Source organism: Chelmon rostratus, chromosome 8, assembly GCF_017976325.1.
Source record: "Chelmon rostratus isolate fCheRos1 chromosome 8, fCheRos1.pri, whole genome shotgun sequence".
Lineage (NCBI taxonomy): Eukaryota > Metazoa > Chordata > Actinopteri > Chaetodontiformes > Chaetodontidae > Chelmon > Chelmon rostratus.
Genome location: NC_055665.1, coordinates 25,443,719 through 25,450,165, shown reverse-complemented (window position 1 = coordinate 25,450,165; position 6,447 = coordinate 25,443,719).

The window sequence follows — 6,447 nt, the reverse complement described above, 5'->3', positions numbered from 1 at the left end:
CCAGAACAGCCGGTGTTAATATGTGAGACTGAATGGTGCTAAAATGACTGAGCAGCCAGAGACACACATGAGTACAGTGTAATGCAGACTATCAGGAGCAGCCACTGCAGCGCTGCTATCCAGGCTGTAGGTCAGCGCCTGCTGTCTGCCCTGCAGGCATGTGGTTAAAATGTGGCAGGCAGGGGGCTAATGTGTCAGCTCCTGTCATATCACTCACCTGTAAAGAAGTGATAGGGTGCCGCGGAGAGAGCAGCAGCCGTCCCCTCCACATGAATCTTCACAGCAGCAGCGTCATATCAAAGGACCGCATGGTGTGTTCACATGACGGCTGGAGAACACGATCCACGCTGCAGCGTCTCAGTGAGGAGCCAGAGCTGCTACTGAATGAGAGCTGCATGGAGGACAAGGCGATGCATTTATATGACTGTTGGTTTTATTTTTAAATACACAGACGCAGTTAAAAAATTGAGCCACCCTTCTAAACCGCGTTCTTTTTATTGCTTAAATGTTCAATTGTGGGAGGGTTTATACACAGTTTATACAGGCAAAAGCTCTTGGGTGGAGGCTTACTAATTTTGGGACAGGAAACAGCCGACGTCTCCAAATGGTGTCTATCAACCCAATATAATTGTCTGTCTCCACCACAATTAGTTAATACTTTCCACACCGAGGGACTATGAACCATGAGCTGAGAAAAAAAGCATTTTGTAGCCCACTGTGTGTGTCCCTGTCCTCTCTGTGCTGAATGTTTAATCTTGTTTTTGGTGCATCAGTGGTTCCCAAGCAGTTCTGCAGTTCTGCAGGTTTGTAGCAATTACAGGTTAAAAAAATAAGAATAAAAGAGGTTAGGTTCTCTCAAGTATTGTTCATGTTCACGTGGCTCTGTCAGAGCAGTGAGCCTGCTGGTCCACACACAGTTTTACAGTTTCTGTTTCATTTGCTCTAAATAACAAGAAATCCAATAAAACAACTAAGACACAGAGATCTGAGCTGATTAAAAATCTCGATGCATTCATTTCAGTTGTTACCATGCATAGCAAGCGTGCAACAGGCTTTATGAGCAGTAGTGAGCACCTACTGCGTTCACTCAGGTGATACGTTCTCTGGCAATCTGATTGGTGGAATTGGTTGGAGCCCTGAACAAAATGTGGTAAACGGTTATGAACACTTTCAAATATAATAGCATGAGTTAAATAATTAAAATGGATCATAAAAAGAAATATAGAGCTTTATACTTTTCCATTACCAGCAGTCCATTAGTCAAATAAATTCAACTTAATTATTTTATTCTTACATTAATCCTTAAAGCAGCTATAATAACTGCATCCAAGAGACAGTGTGAAAACAATGTGACCATGTGAAAGGAGTTGCTCGTAGTGATGAACCCACAGAGGGTTCTCAACTGAATCTTAATTAAAGAGACATTTCCCTCAGGAGATGGTAGAGACCAAAAACAGAGCTAAAAGTGAGTTAATATTGGATTTACATTTATCAAGTGACCAGAAACAGGACTCCAAATGAACCATACCAACTCAAAAGGTGACGATATGTTAATATATATATAACATGATAGGAAATGCTGACAAAGAGCTGGCTCCATTCACTGGGCAGTGTGCGCTCAAACACAGCATTGTTTTGATTGGTTCTCTTGTTTAAATTTGCACCACCTCTCATCTGTCAATCTGTCAACCGGTGTTGATTACTGCTGTGAGGTTTAGACTGCCTCGTTTGAATCTATGTTTCATTTAGCTTTATTGTCAAGGTGTGTGTGTGTGTGTCTCTGTGTGTGTGCGTGTGTGTGTGCGGTAACATCAATGGAGCAATTCAGACAACTAGCTTAGCTAACTTACCTAAAAGGACTGATGGAAGTATCTGAGTATGGAGCACCAGCGTTTTCAGCTTTTGCCCCTCCTCTGGCTGCCGTGAATATAACACATTTCATTCCAGTCCATCTCACAACAGATGCTGCTGGCTGGCTATCAAGGCCAAAACTGTGAGCATAATAGATGTTCTGAACATACAAGAGAAGAATTGTGTCCCATGGTCTGAGCAACCCCAGTGTGCCCCATCAGCTTTTTCATTTGTCTGAAAGGTGTTAACTGGGAAACAGAAAGGAGTGGAAGAGCCAGATAAGGAAATATCCTGTTAAAGCTTCTTAATCAAAACTTGTTAACAAGTGCCCTATCACATTCTCAAATGCTCAGACCCGACCAGAAGAGCTGTCGTATTCAAAATCAGGATTTAGTGCTCCAAATATAGAGCTTAGAACGGCTGAGAGGGAAACAGATAAGACAGGAGAAAGGGAACATAAATCAGGGTGTTAAAGAAGAGAACAGCAGAGGCTTGAGGCATTGACCTATCTCTCATCCACTTTCCCTGCTCCATGGTTGGAAGTTGGAGAGCTGCTGAGCTTTCTGCCACAGCCTTTATTTGTGCCTCACTGTCGCCTGCTGTGAGAACATCATTATTAGCTGATGGGCAGGAGCAGAAAAAGTGTACATATTCTTTTAATCGCTGGCGGCCTGCAGCAGCAATCGCTGCAACTGAACGAGCAATGCATGAATGGCGCAGTAATTAGGGAGAGGGGGACTGGGGTTCGTATCAAGATGAACATCTACACCAGCTGTACAGTTGGATTCTCTGGATTAGTCTTGCGGGTTATTTTCTGCAGCTCTGGCAGATTCTTTATTCAGTACATCGTGAAATTATAAAAAAAATAGTTTCATACTGTGTTGTGCTAAATGTGCTGGTCTTCTCATGTGCAACAACAACATGATTCCATCTTTAGATTTTGCCCCTCGAATGAGAAATGTGTGTTCACCCTGCCCCGATAGCCATCTGAAACCCACACTCAGGCCTTCAGAACGTTTGCTATGGGAACAATGTTGAAAATTCAAACTCACCTAAACATAAATCCAGCAACATCTTGGATTTCACCTGAGCCCCTCTTAAAAGATGGATGCGATAAGGGAGCTGATCGCTGAGCCCCCAAAGGCCTGTCCATGGACTAAATGAGACATCTGTAAAATTGTTGACAGGACATCCTCATCTGCCAGCGAGGTCAGTATTACTCTGTGCATTATTCCGTTTTAAACCATTAAGCTTTAACATTTGCTAAACTGTCTCACATGCATGCACGTGTGCAGTGAGTCACACAATGCAAAAGCAGAGGAGAATACTTTTTTGGGCTTATGCATCAGGTGAGCAATTTTCATTTGCATGAATGGAGTCTGGCACCCAGCTCTCACATACGGTCTGAAATCATTTTGCTCTTTTTGCTACTGTACTTAGTGCATAATATTAACTTTCAAACACAAGTCACGCTGAATTCCAAGTGTAAAATATATACAGGCTATTATTTAGTGCCTTAAAACGGAATGAAAAATATAGTGACTGCAGTATCTACTCTACTTTTTCTAAAAATCCCTCAATGCAATTCTTCATCTTTGATGTGCATTAAGGTCAAGTTTATTTATTTGTCATTTTTACAACACAGGACTGCACAATCAAATGTTTTGTGTAGCCCCGTCCCACACACACACATTGGACATACATAGAAATATTTAAACTAGAATAAAATAGATAAGAAAACAAAACATAATATACACTGTACTCATACTTATATACCTATACACGCATGTGTCATGTCAGTGATGTTAATAATGCAACACTACATCTGTCCGTCATGTCATGTAAAATAGTGATTCATAGGTGTTTATATATGTATTAGTTTCCTGCTCACTACAGTAAAAGATGCTTATGACTTTGGAAATCATGAATGTGTAAACAGGCTGTCACGTACTCTGAACATCTTGGTTGCGAACGCGGGAAAAGGACGCAGGCCTGACCTGAAACCCTGGTGAGTTCAGCTAGCTTTGTGCCATCGTTGCTCCCTGCAGTGTTGTGGGCTCTGCTGCACTGTCGGGTCTGCTCCAGTCCTCACCCTGACCACACACTCAGCTCATGTGGTTTCAGTTCATTTAGGCTAACAAATAGATTCTACTTGTCCGTCACAGTCTCAATGAAAAGATTTTTGCCCTCTCCTCTTCCTCTGCTCCTACTTCTCTCTTCTTCCCGTTGATAAATATAAAGAAGCTAACGTGTGACAACCTGTGACTGTGGTGGTAAGGAAAGCAATTGTCGGACATCTGTCAGAGCAAGAAACGTGCGAGCTTGATCTCTACTGTTTCCTGGGTGCAGGTGAGCATATCCAGACTTTTGGCGAACACAGGAGCTGTGTGCAGTCATGAACCTGGAAGTTGCCTTGGATAAATGTGCCCACAGCGATAGCACTGAAAATGAGGCTAATGCAACATTTGATATCATCCCGCTACGGGAAGGAAAATATCCTCATTACCTGCAAGACCTCCATTTCCCAGAGCGCGGGCCTGTGATTCACATGTTCACATCACAGCCTCAAGGTAGCAACAGCAGACCTGTGGCTAAACTCTGCCTCTTATAATAGCCCATTCTTCTTGCACTGCACCAGATAATGACCTTCACCATACTGCTCCATGATGATAGCCATTATGGATGAGTCATGGGTGAGTGGCTGTTTGTGTTTGCCATCTTTCTCGGTCTCCTCTGCTCTCTCTTTCGCTCTCTGATGTACACATGCACACATAATAATGTGCAAATGCATATATGTTCAATGGAAATCCATCCATCCATCCATTAGTTACACCTGCTTATCCTTAAGAGGGTCCTGTGGGAGTTGATCAGCTGGCATTGGGGTCCTTATCCTTATCCAGACCCCTCAGATCCTCTGATCAGTTACTCCTCACCATGCATGTTCCCAGTCAAAATCCAGGTCTAGCATAATAATTAAGGTTGAATTCATATTAATTTATATATTTTAGATTACACATTGCAACAATGGTCCCACGCATCTTTTCTTTTCTAGCTTTCAACAAAAAACCCTGCTGTTCTGAACCAGTATCCTGCAGCATGCAGCCTTCATAACGCACAGTAGGCCTACGTATGAATGCATTAAATCCAGTATAATCCAGATGGGGCTTAATGAGCTAAACTGAAAATGTGTTCAAATAGAAGCAGAGAAATTAATGCAATCTAAAACCAGTGGCAGTGGGGAGCACACTTTGGTGGTTTGACACATGAAAAAAAGCAGAACATTTAATGTAAGAGAGATCAAGTGGGGATAAAGAGAGGATCACACGTTTGAACCATTTCTCATTAGAGCCATTTATTCAGCGATGAAAGAGGGAGCCGCAGTAAATGTCGTTAATCCATGAACTGTCAATACGGCCGGAATTGTAATTCAGAGCGGGTAAAGCATAAAACGGCTTCAAGTGATATCATCTGCGCTTTTCACAGGATCCAAATACCAAAAGAATGTTTGTGACAGTTCAGCTTCAGAAACGTGTCCCTCAGACAGAAAAACCTCAGCGCCGTTCCTTCCCTAATGACACTTGATTTTCATCCATTTCTCATCCCTTTTCTTTCATCTTTACCTTCTGTGCACCACTGTGCATGTTAACGAGTGCAGGGACAGCCACTTTGAAAAAAAAGATATACAGTATATATACATATATACTGTGTGTGTGTGTGTGTGTGTGTGTGTGTGTATATATATATGGTCCATTTTTATCAGAAGGCTTCCAGGATCCAGTCCAGAAGCTATTTGCTGACAGTCATTTTTAATCCCTCGATTAAAAGCAGAGAAGCTTATCTCATGAAAACAGACATCCAAATCAATCACTCGATCTGCTGTTGGCTCGCTGTAAAATATTAAAATAGAAATGATAGACCATGCTTCCTTCCACTAAATTGTTTGGAAAAATCAGCACTTGGCTGTTGCGGAGGAGCGGGGGAATAATTTGTCTCACATTTCCCTTCTGTGAGGCGACATTTGGTGAGACGTTGGAAGACCGGATGAAAAACGTGGATGTGTTCGGAGTGACAAGCATCCCCGATCAACGGACTGAGCTACAGGGGCATTTCATTTGGTGCAGATGATCAAACAATCCGCGTGAATTAGACACGTTGAACACGAGGGCCTGCGTGTGTTTGCTCCGGCTGTATCCAGCCCAACGCACTCGCTGACACTCATATTACCTTGAGGCTTGTGTTTGATTCTGTTTCCAGAGCAGAACCGTTCTGTCCGCTGCGTGCCCTTTGATGGAAAGCTGCTGTAACTGCAGTCTGTGGTGATGTTCTTCTTCCTGATACACAAACAGATCAGCTCTGTACATTCCTCACATGTCTGTGTCACTTTATAATAATGTATCCTGTCTAAAGTGTTTGTATGTAATGGCTTTATCAGTTCTTAATAAATCATCAACTAATACCATACAGATCAGGTAGTCCTTCATGTGGATGACCTGTGGGTTGCCCTGTCAGTGTCTATCCTCCTCCAGCGGGACAGCTGCTCTGTTGGTTTTCGTCTAAAACTGCAGACTTAATGACAAACTCATGGAAATTTACTAA